The sequence below is a fragment of the Cavia porcellus genome, unplaced genomic scaffold, assembly GCF_034190915.1.
Source record: "Cavia porcellus strain 051 isolate PalLab524CR breed Dunkin Hartley unplaced genomic scaffold, mCavPor4.1 scaffold_23, whole genome shotgun sequence".
Lineage (NCBI taxonomy): Eukaryota > Metazoa > Chordata > Mammalia > Rodentia > Caviidae > Cavia > Cavia porcellus.
In genome coordinates this window covers 37,560,144-37,576,304 of record NW_026947506.1, presented here as the reverse complement: position 1 = coordinate 37,576,304, position 16,161 = coordinate 37,560,144, and the positions used below count along the sequence as shown (strand labels likewise).

At 46.0% G+C, this 16,161-nt stretch overlaps 1 pseudogene; it reads right to left on the bottom strand.

Moving 5' to 3' along the window:
• LOC100714118 (myosin-16-like) overlaps positions 1 to 16,161 on the bottom strand; it is a 42,086-nt pseudogene that overhangs the window by 18,700 nt on the left and 7,225 nt on the right.

Genomic DNA, 16,161 nt, shown 5'->3' with positions numbered 1-16,161 from the left:
AGGCCCTGCTGTACCTGCATCCACAATCTGACGATACTCCCGTGATCAAGGGTACTTTACTTTCAGCAAAGTGGCCAGGAAGCTGAGAGCACTCAGGCAAAACACCCCTGTTAGTCATTTCCTGCCATCTCACCCCTAGACCCTGGGGTCCCACCGCCTTTCCTTGCTACCATCCTAGTTTGTCCCCACAGGCAGGGCCCATATCCATGTATGCCCGGCCTGCTGCTGTATGCAAATGAGGATTCGCTGGAGAATTTTTGATGGCTGAGTGGAAGGTGACATTGTAGAAAAGGGAAAGAGAAGACTGGGGAATTTCCCTGTGATCTGCAGGGAAATGACTTCTGAGAAGTGATTACTTTCTGTTTCTCCCTGGGTCTGACTGAAATAACCCTGGCAGAGCTGGCCACCCCAACCCCTTGACCCCCAAGACCCAACATACAGCTTGCAGTTAGATGTTGAGATCCTACTTCTCTTGGCTGAGTGTGGCCATCTTCTCTAGATCTTTGATTTCATTTCCCAACTCCTGTGTTGGCCACAGCACTCCTCAGCTGCTCCTGGTTGGCCTTCATCTCCTCCTTTTGCTGATCCACATTCAGGAGTATTTTGACCTGGGTGAGGAATAACACCAGACTGTTCAGAGCGTAGGCTTTGCCAAGGGGCTGGGTGGTAGGCTGTGGCGTGTCTGCTTCAGCTCTTCAGGCAGAATCCCTCTCCACAGATGCTATCAGGCCTTGCTCTTTGCTACAAAGCACTCTCTGTTTCAGCATTCAAGGCCTGTCCTTGCTTAAGGATCAGTTCCCAGGATGCTGTTTAATCCCAAGAGACACAGAGTTAGATGTTCTTCAGCATCCTGTGCCCGTGCTCACATCTGCTCTGCACACTGTATGCACCCCAGGAGCTCTGGCAAGTCACAGCTTTGGCTCCCCCTCCCATCCTTCCCCAGTGACTTCTCCCTCTGTCTACCTCTTTTTTTCCTCTCTGTCTCATATCTTCTGTCTGTCTCTCAGTCTTTTTCAGTGTCTCTCTGCTATCTCCTTTCATCTTCTCTTTAAACAAAGTCCCCAACTCTTATTTTGGCCTTCCAGGGTTCCCACGATGCGGCCTCTGCTTCTCTACTCCCGGCAGGCTCAGTTGGTTCATCCTGTCTTGGGTCCATGCTAGTTGCCTGTGTCTGAAGAGCTGGGCCTTTGGCATTCAGCAGTTACTACTGGTCTGCACCACAGCGTCTATCTGCACTTGATATTTCTCACCCTGCACCCCAGGGCCAGAGCCATGAGGCCCCATCACTCTATTCCTGTGCCCTGCTTATTTGGTGTCCCCTTGGAGATCTCCCTCCTGTGCCCTCTCATTCCCGATGTCCCCACAGCACCCAGCAAAGTCACCAGGGCTAGTCATCAGGGAGCATTTTCTGAGTCAACAGATATATTTTCCAGGAAAGTAAATGTGGAAGTGAATTTGAGAGGCAGAATCACCTCTCATGGAAAATAGCAGATTAATGTGGGATCTGGGATGTCACAGTAGTCGTTTGTATTAAAAGTTGTACTAAGCACTGTCACCTGCTACCACATAACTCTTTTCGAACTCACGACTGCCTGCTTGCAAGGCAGGGGCTTATGCCGCTGAGCTAAATCCCCAGCCCCCACATAACTCTTTTCAATCAGTGGTAACCACTACAAGCGTTTTGTGCTGCACACACACACACACACACACACGCACCCGCCCTATGTGGTTTAGCTAAATAAGATTAGAGCTTAGTTAAAACACTGAGCACAGGATTTTAAAAAGCTAATTAGAACAGTCACATTTAATTAGTGAGGAGCAGAGGAGTTCTCTCCATCATCTTTGCCGCTGTGTGCTTCTCAAGAGGACCTTTAAAGGCTATCAGTTGAGCTGGGCCTGGTGAAGCACATTGCAATCTTAACCCTTGGAAGATTGAGGCAGGATAATATGAGTTTGAGGCCAGCATGAACTACATAGCAAGACTTGTCTCAAATTTTACAAAAAGGTGAGAGACACAAAACATGAGTTTGTGCATTACATTAAAAACTCCTTAAAGGAGGCTGAGGCAGAAGGATTGCAAGTTTGATCCCAAGCCTAGGCATCTTAGATATTTAGTGAGACCTTGTCTCAAAATTTTAAAAGGCAGGGGTGAGGGTTGGGGTACAGATGTGCTGAGATGTACTTAAAGTCCCTGGGTTCAATCCTCAGTTCCACAAAACAACAATAATAACAATGAAACACACTTTTGATATGACTTTCTCCATAGTTACTTCAGTGGGTAATTTTAAAAAATAATAAACTAGATATGGTGGTGCACACCTGTAATCCCAGCACTCAGGAGGGAGGGGCAGGAGGATCTCCATGAGTATGAGGCCAGCCTGGGCTACATAATTGAGTTCAAGATCAGCCTGGAATACATAGCAATGCTCTATCTCAACAAACAAACAAATGAGAAAGAAAAGAAAAACAAGAAAAGAGATTTTATCAAATTCACAATTTTTTGGACAACATTATTTTAGGATGAGATTCCAGCAGGTAAGCTATTGTTTCATTTTAAAATAAAATTTTCAAAATGAAAAGTGAGTTGATGTAGAGAAGGTAGGACAAGCCAGGAAGTGCCAGAGATGACTGGACTCTGAGAAGTGCTCACGTGGACCCTTCTGCAGTGTCACACCTCCAGGGGCCTGGTCCATGTTGTGAGTACCTAGGGGGTGCATAGCATACCTTCCTCCCCTCTGAGTGTTGAGAGAGTTCTTTCCTACAGAGAGCAGAGAGAAGCTTCTCTCTAATCTTAGTAGTGCTTAAGGCTACCCAAGACGACTCACACCTGTTCCCATCTCCATGGCTGCCTCAAATAACATTGCTCTCCTGTCTCCTGAATGCAACTTTCCTATGTCCTGGCCCATCCCCCTGATGCTCAATGTCACATTCTTTTTTATTGGTGCCTCCAGCACAGGAATTGCCAACCCACATGTAGAGGAATGGCTCCTGGCCACCTAAGTGGTCAAGGCTGACCTGATCACTCACACTGGTCTCACACTATCTCAGGAGAACATGGAAAGTGACAAGTTTCATCCCATCATTTCCCAAGGTCCCTCCAGCTCTCAGGATAAGGACTCATTGAACAATTAAGCCTACTTTCTTTTCTTTTTTGTCTTTTTTTTTTTTTTTTTTTTTTTTTTTGGTACCGGGGATCGAACTCCCAACCTCACACTAACCTGGCAGGCGCTTATGCCACTGAGCTAAGTCTCCAGCTCCTTAAGCCTACTTTCTTTGCTGGGGTCAGGATGGAAGAAGTAGTGATCTCCATCTTCCACGGATTTTCTTTTGAAAGGTGAGATGGGAGGTGAGGATACCCCATGATTTCTCTTAGGGAAGAGTCGGCCCTGTCTGAAAGGTGGCTAGACTTTTTCTCCAAGGAGCCTCCTTTTTCAGGCGGTTCCTGTAGCCTTTAGGAGCCTCCTACCTGGAGAGGCTCCTCTGTCCAGAACTGAGTGCTCTGCAGCCCTCAGCCCACATGCAGGAGCCATCCTGGCCTCTCGGCCTCTCCTTGTTGCAGAGCTTCCACCAGCCCACAAACACAGCTGCAGGAACTTGCACCCCTTCCCCTGAATGACTTTCAGGCCGAGTCTGCAAAACAAATGGAAAAGCAAGTGTCAGGGCCTGACCTCCCTGGAGAGAGGTTTGGGAAAGGAAGTGAGTAGACGATAGAAATCTACAGATCTGTAGTAGTGCTTTCTCAAGGCCTCCCAATGCAGTGTGGTGGGGCAGTGAGGCTCAGGGAGGATCAGAGCTCCAGAGCAGGAGCAGGAAGTCGGTTCCTCCCAGAGGGCGCAAAGACCAAGACAACCTCTCTGTCTCTGTGTCTCTGTCTCTGTGTGTGTGTCTGTTTGTCTGTCTGTGTGTGTGTGTGTGTGTGTGTGTGTGTGTGCGCGCGCATACTGAGCTCCTTTCCCAGGCCTTTTGGGTTTTTATTTTAGGACAGGTAGTTTTCATTAAGTTACTAATTTGCCCAGGCTGGTTTATAATTTGCGATCCTCCTGCTTCAGCCTCACAGAATGCTGGGCTTACAGGCATGTGCCACCATGCCAGCTGACAGAAGAGCCATTTACTGTTTTCTCTCCTTTGGATCTCTCATCAGAAACTACCCATTAGTCTCCAAATCCTATTAATCTGTGACTTTCTAGTGTCTTTCCCCTTTTCTTCCCCTACAGCTTCATTTGACTAGAGTGTCATTTATTCCTGTCAAAGGAGGACCAACATCCACCTATTCAGTCCATAACCAGTGTCTTTGCTTTCTGTCTGGTCACCAGTGGATAACTAATTCATTATTAATACAGTAACTGCAAAGATCCAGCATCAGCCACAGGTCAGCTGTGACAGATCCAGCAGTGTTTAAATTAGCATGTTAGAGAAATGGCTGAAAAGTCCAATTCCAAGAACCTGGCCCAATTTCTTAATTTCTGTACCTCAGGTTCCACATCTGCACAATGGGGGGAGGTGCTGGCCCAACCACACCCCTCTCACTGTATTATGTAGATCAAATAAGGGAAAGATTGTGAAAGTATCCTGCACATCTGTAATCCCAGCGCTCTAGGAGGCCAAAGACGTAGGATCACAAGTTCAAGCTCAGCCCGGGCAATTTAGCAACTTAGTGAGATGCTATCTCAGAATAAAACATTTTTAAAAAGGAAGAAAGGAAGGAAAGGGAAAGGGAAGGGAAAGCAAGGAAAGGAGGGACTTGTGAACTATAAAGAGAAGGTTTTATATTTGCTGGTCCCTGTTAGGGACTGAACTGTGTCCCCAGGAAGATATGCCGAAGTCCTAAACCCTCACACCTGTGAATGTGACCTTATTTGGAAATGAACTCTAAGCAGATGCAAGAAGTTGACATCATGCTGGACAAGGATGGACCACTGTATTAATAGGAAGAAGGAAAAGATGCTAAGACAGAGCCTTATGCGGCGAACAGCCACATGAAGGTGGAGGTAGGGATTGCAGTGATGCTGCCGTAAGCCAGGGTATTCTGGGGGTTTAGAACTAAAAGAGGTCCAAATGGGACCTCTCAGAGGGAACATGGCCCCGCCCAACCTTTGCTGGAACTTCTGGCCTCCACAACTGTGGAAATATAATTCTTGTTATTTTAACTTAACCCCCAGATTGCAATACTATGACCATTAATCTTGATTTGTCAACTTCATTGGATTATGAAACACCTAGATTAGTGGATCATGCTCGTTGGTGTGTCTGGGTGGGTCCTGGGTGGGGCATGGCATTAGGTACCATATATGGTTCCTCTGGCATTGTTCTCTTGCTCTGCTTTCTGGCCACCATGAGTCAAGGTTTGCACTGTCATACCTTCTGCCCTGATGTTCTTGGTTAGACTATGGACCCAATCCCCTCAAACTGTGAGCAAAATTAAGCCTTTCCTACTATAACTTGTAAGTGTTGGGTATTGTGTCCAGCAAGGGGAAAGCTGACCAATATAAGTGCTTCGTTATAACAGACCCAAGAGATTAAGACAGGTCCCAGATGGGTTCTTCAGGCAGGCAAGGACATTGGCCTCCACTCCTTGGCCCATCACCTGGTAGAGCGGAGGCCTGGGCCACATCTCTGTGTGCTTCAGCAATCACTTCCCTGGAGCTGCTGGGAGTGTTATCTTCATTCCAACGTCTTTTTGAATTCAGCTCTCATGAGGAAGCCTTGAAACCAACATCATGATATTGGCCAGATGCTCGTCCTTCATGTCCTCAAGCTTGGCCAGGATGCCCGCTAGGAAAAAGACCTGAGGAAGAAGCACTGGTCTGAGAGAAACCCAGCTCTCACCCAAAGGCAGACACTTGGGAGAGTTTTGAATCAAAGAGCCAGCTGGTCCCAAGGGTCTTTGAAAATTAAGAGAAACTATTTGCTGCTGTGTGGGGATTCTCTGGGAGCCAGCTGGATTCCAGACCTGGCTTTGTCCTTGAGCTAGATCACCTCGAATACATTTCATCTTTCAGAGTCTCAGTTCTGTGAAATAGGGGTGCTGATGCCTCCCTCAGAGGGTTACTATGAGGATTAAATGAGACAATGGGTGGGAAAATATTGCAAGAGTCAAAGTAACACATGATGGATCATTATATGACGTAGTGTTTGCTCTGTGGCCAGGGCAGCAAGGGCCCTTCCTTCTTTACCTCCAAGGAAAGCAGCCTTTAGTTTAGATAGAGTGAATGCATTCTGGTCCCACAGGTCTGGGTGTGGTGTAAGAGGATCAAATGGGGAGGAGGATTGAATTTTCCCATAAAAAAGACAGAGTTTCACCAATACTAGATAGCCTAAGACTTCCAGCCATAGTGCGTGAGACTCCAGGAAAATAAGGCCAGCTTTACAAGCTATGTTACAAAAAGCTGGAAACAGACAGTCTCGGAGAAATGCAAATTAAGGTCACGAGATTCAGTTTGCAACTGCCCAACCCCTGCAACATTTAAGGCTTCTGATGAATGTTGGCAAGGATGGGGATCAAGGAGTGTATGTGAGTGCACATTGCTATAAGAATTTTGGAAAATAGTTTGGTATTTCAAGTTGGATGTTGGCACAAAACTACCATAGGCAACTGTTGTCCTTGTCACGTATCTTAACCCTGAGTATGTGCCTGGAGGCCTTTGGAAAGATGTGGATGCCTAAACAGGGATGGTGATGCAACCCCGTCATCTTAGCACTCTGGGAGCCGGAACAGGAGGATTGAAAGTTCAAGCCAGAGCTGGGTGATTTGGGGAGACCTTGTCTCAAAAAAAAAAAAAAAAAAAAAAACAGGGGGTAACTCTGTGTGAAGACCCTGGGTTCAATCCCCATATCAGACACACACACATACAGATGCTTCACCTCACGCTTCCCACAAAACTCCTCCCAAGGAGCCAGATGTCTCAGAGTACAGAAATGAGCCTTGGTAGTATAAAGGGTTTCTTTTTAATTTTTTTTGTCTTTCTAAAAATGTGTTTCTTGACATTTTAATACTCACTGGCACTGAGGTTTTGTCTCAGAGGCAAGCGTGTGGCTGGAGTGAGGCCCACACAAGGCAAAATCAGAGACAGGGACTCAGTTAACAAGCAGAACCGTCCTGCTTTCTCTTTGTCCCTGCTGTCTGAGGCTGCCTGGTCTTCAGGGCACAACACTGTCTCTAGTATCCTTAGACCTTTTGGCTGGACCTGAGGTGTGCAGTGCAACCCTCGAACATCAGCAAGATGCAGCACGTGCCCAGATAGGGTCCGGGCAGATTCTGGAGCTGTCGGCTCTGGCTTCCCAAGTCACACGATGCCTGCTAACCGGATCCTTCCTAGCTCAGTGATATTGAGCACCCACCTTCACCTGCTCTCTAGGCTTTCTTAAGTTTCCCATCTGTCAAAAGTGGGCAGAGAAAGGATGGATGTACTTGTCTCCAAGTTCTTTACAGCTCAAGTATTCAAGGATTTCGTGACAAGACCTCAAATGTCCTCTGTGAGCCAATCTAGCTACACATAGCACATGCTAACTGTAAAGGAGGCCGAAACAGTCATGGCTGTGTAACAATTCTGCAAATACACAATTGTTGTAAAGCAAGCTCCAGGATGCTAGAGGCTTGCTTATCTTCACTAGAACCACATGTGGCACACAGTATGTGTTCAGTGATGAGATGTGTTGGAGGCACAGGTACACTGGGAACTTTCATACCAGGCCTAAATGCTGCATGAGACTTCGTGAGGCAGGTGGTCTGCTCCGGCCATGCAGAGGCAACCTTTGAGCCCTGCCCCCTAGCTTCTAAGCCCATTCTCAATCATGTTGGGGTGCAGTCTGGTGAGACAACTCTAGATGGACACCTTGCACCTTGCCTGGCTGGCCCTTACAATCCTGCCCTGCAGGACTTTTTGCTTTTTCCTGGTAGGCCAGGAAATGGGACAGACGCAGGGTGGCCCAGGCCCTATGAGTCAGGATCAGGAGGCCGTTCGTTCTGTCTGAGTCAGCCCCAACTCACAGCCAGCGCAAGGCTTGGTGCTCACTGTGTGGGTGAGCTGGGATTACAGGACTTCTCTGCCTGGGCCCCACCTACACATAACGCCATGCCCATCAGATCCAGGACCTTCAGTCTGATCCGCTCTTTTGAGTCTTAGAAGCAAGCTTCAACAGGACTAAGAAATATCTTACCATTGATTGCCACTGTGTGCTGAGCTGGGTTCTATCATCGCAAATATTGTGAGAGTGGCATTATCAACCTGATTTTTCAGAAGAGGAAACTGAGGTTCCTAGAAGCTGAGTACCAACCCAACGGCTGAGCTGGAGTTCAAACTCTACAGCACACTTTAGGGTAACACTGAGTGCAGATATGGAAAGGACACCCACCAGAAGGCCCTACCTTAGTATGCCCAATTTCGTTTTCATCTGTGTCCAGGTTGATTGCCCCAAGAAGCAGCTCCTAGCCCCAAGATTTCTTGTTGTCCACAAACCCTTGGGGAATCACGTTGGGGTTCAGCACTTGGTACCTGACAAAAGAGAGGACTGCCAATCATCGGTGTACTCAAAGTTATAGCACACAAAATATATTCACACAGTCAGAAATGTTTTCCCCTCCAGTACTGACATTTGAGCTCAGGGGCTTTCTGCTACTGAGCTACATCTCCAGACTCCATTGTAAATTTTTTAAGACAAAGTCTTACTAAGTTGTCCTGTTGGCCTTGAACTTGTGATCCCCTTGCTTCAGCCTCCCAAGTAGCTGGGGTTACAGTCAGCACCAGAGTACCAGACAATTCACCAATCTTTGAGGTCTTTTGATGGTCTTTAAAACAAGGATTAGACATGATGTACACATTCCCACAGTAGGCAGGGGTGGCTACAGCTTGGAGGTGAATGTTGTTGCAGACTAAGGGTTCTGGGAGGAAATGTTCCCAGAAATGAAGAAATGTAAGTCCTTTTTGATACAGCTAGAAGTAGAGGAGAGTACTAGTCCAGGCATAAGAGAACACTTTCTTATGCTGCCTTGTTAGCAGCTCCCTTTGTTATCTTGGCCACGTCTTCCCTCACTGGGGATTTCAAAAGGAGAGTTATCTAGGATGATATCCAGTGACCTCCCCTGCCCACCAAGATTGGATATTGAACTCAGGGCTTTGTGCATACTAGGCAAGCATTTTACTACTGAGCTACATCTCTAAACCTTTTATTCTTTTTAAATTTCATTTTGAGAGTGTCTCACTAAGGTGCGCAGGCTGGACTCAAACTTGTCATCCTCCTGCCTCAGCCACCAAGAGTGTTGGGATTACAGGCATGCACCGCATACTCTGTTTATAGAATTTCTTGATTTCTTAATCTATGGCAATGTCTTCTAGCAAGTGAGAAGCATAGAAGGTCATCTCTAAGATAGGATTCTTAGTTTAATTTGTCCAGAAGCAGACCTTTGAGATAAGGATTCAAGTGTAAGTTTATTTGGGAGGTGATAGGTTTGGGAAATGAGCAGAAAACCCAATACAAGATATATTAATAGTATCAAGGTAGGTATCACAATGGGTGACTGGAACATAATACCACTGAGGGGGACAGGGAGATTTATGCCATAGAAACTGGCAGATTTCCTACCAATAAAGGCTTCTTTTTGTTATCCTGAGAACACTTGTTAAATGTTTACCAGCATGCTGCTTCTGAGAGCCACTATAGAGAATGAACTCAGAATTAGTCCTCTATGAGGACGAGTGAGATGAAGTATTTATATATCGACTCATTGGTGGAGGGATACACCTGGGGAGGCATTAATCCCTGGGACTTTCAGCCTGCCAAGGAAGGGCAAATCAGGCTCTGAAAGACAAAGAAATTCAAAGCAGTTGAATGCTGAGCCAAAGTGTACTAAAGAAATGAAAGTGAAGCGGTATTGATAGGGCATCCACTGTGCTGCCAATATAATGCAGCTCTACTGATCCACTCCTGGGTCCTCCGAAAGGTGTCAGGGGGACACCACCGACCTGTGTTTGAAATCCGGGTACTGCAGCCTACAGAAAGGAAACCCTTTTTGCTGATTCAAATGCCTTCTAGGACACCATTGCAAGCCAGCTGATGCATGATTGAGTGTACATCATATCTTGCCTGCCAAGGCAGAGACACGGCATGGAGAGTCCCTGCTCTAGAATAGGACAGACCAGCTCTTGCCACCTAAGAAACCTGAACTGAGCACCTGTGGTATAGTCCCAGGCTTCTCCTGTTATTACCAAGGGAGCCAAAAGTCCCCCTCCTTCAGTTCAACCCATGCTCTAAAACTCATGAGTTTGATTTCTGGCCGGGTGGGCACCATTCTGCTTTAGAAGTAGCTAGAACCTGATTTTTGGCTAATCTATTATTTGAGAGTCTTTTTGAGCCTTGGTTTGCCTTCTTTAGCTCTGGCAGTTAAAGGTGAACTTAACTTGGAAGGAACCCTAACTTTGAAGACTACCAGTACTTCCAGTAGGGAGACATGACCTCATAAGGTACCCAATTGCTTAAATTCCTTGGGGACAATGCAGTGGATGCAATGGAGGGCGGTGTTGTGGGAGGTTGTCATCAGCTTGTTCAGCTGCTTCTGGGGCTGGAGGGCGAAGAATGAAAGAGAGAAAGAGATAAACTGAATGAGATTCTGCACTGGTATTGTTGGCTACCCATACTCTGGAGAGGTATGTAGTTAGAGTTTAATTAAATTAAAGTTAAAACTCAGTGCTTCGGTCCCACCTACCACTTTTCAAGTATGTATTAGCTACATGGAATTAGTGGCTACCACACTAGAAACTGCAGAAGAGAACATTTCTGTCATTGTAGAAAGTTCTTTTGGACAAAACTATTCTCAAGAACAACATGGTTTACAAGAAACGAGGTCTCTCCTGATTCAGGGATGATTGGTTGCAGAATCTTGGCACTAGAAAAACCCATAAAGTGGGCAAGATCCTGCCTCCTCTTAACTTCCTTAAGGGACGGTACCTCCTCCACATCTTGGATCCCTCCAATGAGGTGGCTAATTCTGCTCAGGAAGACCTGATCCTTGGAAAACAGTAAAATCTTCCTTTGTACAACATCTTGCTGACTGTACTTCTGCACTTTAGAAAGTGTTTCCAGGAATGCCCAAATTTTTCAAAATTCATGACCTGCTCAGAAGACCTGTCAGCCAAATCTTGGACCCAAGATCTTGGTCATTTTTATCTCCATTTGTCATGTTGCACAAGTTCCTCTACTTGCTGGGTTTCAGTCTGGTGTGTTTGAACTGGACCCAAGAATTTTTTTTGTCTGATGGTCCAGTGATTCTGTGCATGCTTCAGAAAGCAACAGACCCCTCAAGTTAGAGACGGGCATAGACAGAATGAAATCCTTCTGATCTTGACCATGAAGCAACAACCAGACCATCACACTGGACTTAAGGTGGCCTCTGAGTAGCTCCCACTTACTTCATAGAAACTGGAGACCATCATGAAGGAGGACCCTCTCTTCTGTTTCTCCTCTCCAGCTGAGGAAGAGACAAGTACATTTCGTGTCAGTACCCAGTATAGGGCAGACAGCCCAAAAAGTGTTACATGCCAAAGCACACATGTTCTCTGGATTAAAAAGGCTTTTCTTGTGACTGGATGAGGTGGAACCCTCACACCAGGAAAATGAGATCTATAGGGAGTGGGAAAATAGGCTGGTCCTGGCTTAACGCTGAAAAGAGTTCTGACCTCCCTGGAGAGTGATTTAGGGCTGGCATAAGGTGACAGACTACCTACCCCCCACCGTTGCCAGAGGAAGAGGAAGAACCCACAGACCTTTAAAGAATGTGCATGTTGATGAAATGTCTCTGAGTCCAAGCAGATTGGCAGTTTCTACTCAACTGAATGGCAGTTCTGGGGGGAAGTTTCCACTCAGGTCATTTCCCCCTGTGGACAGCATGGTTGCCATTGAACAGGAGGCAGGGCTGCACTTGACATCTGTTTCAGATGAGAGTAGGGTCAGAAAAAAAGCACAGGGCATTTGGGTGTCAACTTTCCCAAACAATGTCACTCCACCTAGAGGTGACATGGACTGTGTAATCAGTTGAGCTGATGGAGGCTCCCAGGACACACTGACATCTTTTTTTTAATCTGTTTTTTCTGTCTTACTCTCGTGGTGCTGGGCGTCAAACTCAGCATCTCACACTCACAAGGCAAGTGCTCTACCACTGAGTCACCCTCAGCCCTACATTGACATCTTTCTGCTCTATTGTTGTATCATCTATGTCCTACTTTGAGAATTTGTCATTCATTCACTCACTCACTCACTCATTTGACAAGAGCTGAATAAGAGAGTTTTGTTTCCTTCTTCCCATTATGGCCATTAAAGGGCATCAGTACAGGAAGACTGGACACAACAAAAGGCCAGCTGTACCTGGATCTTCCTTTTCTTTGATGAGAACATCCAGGAGTCCCATACTTGATTTCTGGAACAAGCCTACCACTGTCTCATTCAGGGGCTCTTTGTTCTTCTTTAGCCAGCCTGTGATGTTATATCCCACCTGGAGGGGGGACAGATGCCAGTGAGTAAGTTGTGGGTCTCCTCTCTCATTTTCAGGTTCCACACCTAGAACCTCAACCTACAGCTTTGTCCCACTGTGGGATCATAGGACCAAACTCTAGCCTATCTCCTGGGGCTTCAGTTCTTAACCTGAAGAATTTGTGGTTTTGGGACTGGTCCTAAACCCCAGTTTGAGGTGGAGGCCTCATCCCCTATTTTCTTCAGCATTTGCAACGTGGCAGTCTTGCATACCTCATCTCTGAGCATTGCAAATAAACTGGGATTCTCTACTTTCTCCCAAGCTGTCATCTTTCCTCCACAGCCTGCTGTGCTGGGCACACTGAGTTTCCTGACCCTCGAGTCTTCTTCTGCCCATGTGGACTTGCTGTCAGTGAGTGTCCATGGCTGGTGTAATCTTAAGCAACAGGAAGAAGTCTCTGAAAAGGTTTCAGGTTTTTCCTTGCTGAGGATCATGCATCCTATTCACAGCACTATAGGATCATTACCTGGAGGAACAGAGCTCTATTCATCCAGGATTGGGAGCTGTATATATCCAGGAATTGTACACCCACAAATTTCTGTTTCCCATTTTGCCATATGGCCCTTGATTCATGGGAAAGGTGGAAAGGACTATGTGGATTCTTCTGCTGACCATAGAGAACTGAGGAAAGTACCTGAGAGGTCAAACCTTTGGACTTGCCATCTCTTATTCAGTGCACAGACATTTGTCGCCTTATTTGCCTTATTTGAAGGTCTTCTTGGAAGCACACAGCTACCATTTAGCTTTGAATGTACCATTGCTCTAAATATGGAGCTCTTCTCATTTCAGTGTGGCAAGGAGGTGTAGTGCTGCACTTTGGCTCCAGGCCTACTGTTTGCTCAAAATATCGACCCAATCCATTTTGTGAGTAATTGGCATTGTTATGGTTGATGATATAAAATCCTGGTCCCAAAGCCCAATGCAATCATGGCTTTCCTGATAGCACTGTCTTAGGGCTGCTGTTCCCCTGCAGTTAAACCCACAGAGGCTCAACACACTCTGCTGATAACAGGAATGTCAGTACATACAGCAATATTGAAATCTCAAGGAAATCAAACACATTCTTATAAGCTGGCTGAACGAACATTACCTCCACTATTAGTTACACATATAAAACCTGAGTCCTTGCTATACGTAATTTCCCTCTTTCCCAAGGACTACTTTGTCATGAGTGAAAAAGCTACTCCACAGATGTCACCTTATTGGTTTGGCAGCTACAAGCTATCAGAGGAAAAATTATTCAGTTGGGAGTAATTAATAGGCTCACAGAATCTTTTCTTTTTTTCTTTTTGTAAATGGTGTCATTTCTGGGTGAGACTGATGTTCAGCCGTCAAACCTAGGGCCACTGACACTGGTGTGGCCCTGGCAGGTATGATGCATGAATCACCAGCTTCTGCTTAATGAGCATTTTTGGTTGCATTTGCTTTAGAACTCTCAGGTGGAGAAATGCCGAGGAGGATTAAGTTGGAGTTCATTTCAATTGCTGAGTACCCTGATATATTATGGTTGTGCTAGTGGGAGACAGAATCATCTGGAGAGGCAGGTCAGTGTGGGCATACAATAGCTGGGGTGGATGTTAGCCAGCAGATGCCAAACAGAGGCTGGTACTCACTGTACCTGAGTAGTGGATGAGCTCAAGTGGGCCTCAAGCCCCTTGCCTTTGTGGTCCTTCTCAGGCTTAGGGAGATTTGTGGACTTGCTCAAGGAGTTGTTATACAGGGCTGCCTTGAATGGGGCACCCGTGGCTTTGGGGAAGATGCATTGTTCCTCCAAGGCGGACAAGACGCCCATGAGCAGGAGGGAAAAGGACACAAAAGTGTTTGAGGAGGCTCCAGGACCTCAAAGAATCCATACTGACATTGGGCCTGAGGCTTCTGGTAGAGATGTGCTGGCCACCCGCAAGGCAAACTGGAAAGTGGAACTCAGCACAGCATTCTGGGGACAGCATCTGGTACCCATGATCACGTTTCAAATGCCATTTCAATGTGAAAGAGTCTGGAATCCATGGAGCCCAGCAGAAGGGACACTGAGGCCTAAAGAGGTCAAATAGCACCCCAAGCGCTAATCCTACCCCAACAGTGGCCCCAGGCATACCTGATCTTCAGAAAAACCCTAAAGTCAATGATACCTACTGTTTCTGCCTTTCTCTTTTATCTGCTCTCCCTTATCCTTTTTTCACATTTAATTAAACAATATATATTATTTTTAAATGTTTCCCTTTTATTCCTAGTGCCTATTAATTTCACAAAATAGTGAGTTTCATTGCATATAATATATTTTGGTGAAGTCCACATATATTCTTGATCCTAGATCATTTGTTCAAACATTCCATGTGGTGTAATTACAGGGCAAACTATTTTACTGTCTCGTTAGAGCATAACTCTGTTGCCTCAGGCAAATGGCTTCCTTTTTATGTGCCTCAATGTTCTCATCAGCAGAATGATAATAAACTATCCCTCTCCCCAATTTGGCGGATTGTCATGGTCCAAGGAATTGTGGCAGACACTGCTCAACTCACAGCGGTCTTTGCTGCTATTGTTGTGCCCATTTTGTGTGTATGTGTTGGGGAGCTAGTGGCCAGGCCAATGAAGGTAGTATTGCTGACAGCCCCAGCTGAGTCCCAGTGACATTCTCCTCCTGGGGCATGTCCCATGCAGGGCCCCAGGCTCTCTCCAACCCCCTCCTGGGAGCAGCAGGTCACCTTTTCTAGCATGTCCATGCAGGCCTACAGATCGAGGCCAAAGTCAACGAATGTCCACTGGGTGCTCTCATGCTTGCATTACTCCCGCTCTAGCATGAACGTGCGGTGGTTGAAGAATTGTTACAACTTCTCACTGGTGACGTTGATACACAGCAGTTTGTCAAAGCTGTTGAACTGGGTGAGGACACAGAAGGAGGCATTAGCTGGGGCCCAGAGTCTATCAAAGGGCCATGAAGAGGATAGATATGTGTGAGAGATCTCCAAAGGCCCTTCTTCTATCAAACACTGGGTGAGACATCTGATTGCTGACCTGTTCATAGTCACACCCACATATGAGAAGCGGTTCTCTGTTACCTTCCCCTGCAACGGGGATTCTGGGACCCTAATCCCAGGTAGCTCATGTAGCAAAGGAAAATCATTATGGAAAGAACCATCTCTCAAGGGATAAAAATCACTTGAAATGCCTGATGGATCAGTTTTGTTTGTCTTCGTGTCTCTGTCTCTGTCTTTCTCTCTCTGTAGCTTTTCTTATATATAGGATAATTTTAAAAAAACTTTTTTTTTTCATTTCTCAAAAAGGCGAGCTATCAATGGTGTGCTGGTAAATCAGTTGTCTCTTTTAAAAACAAAAGACTATGCTTTTTAGGGATTGCCGGTTTCATAGTGTAAATATTCACACCATGGCAAATTTCGAGCTATCAATGTGATGCCAACTGACTCACAAAATTCCTGAAACCTTTAACAATTAGCTCTTGTGAGCTGGTACAAGCTGACCCTAGCACATCACTAACTCTATTTGCTAACTTCACACCATTTTTTTTAAAGACTCAGCACCATAGAAATGGAAATTTCTGGAGTCTAAATTCAGAGATCTAGTGGCAGATTAAGATTGGCCTGCCCAGGTCCAAGGTAAGAAACAAGACAACCATAGAGAAAAGT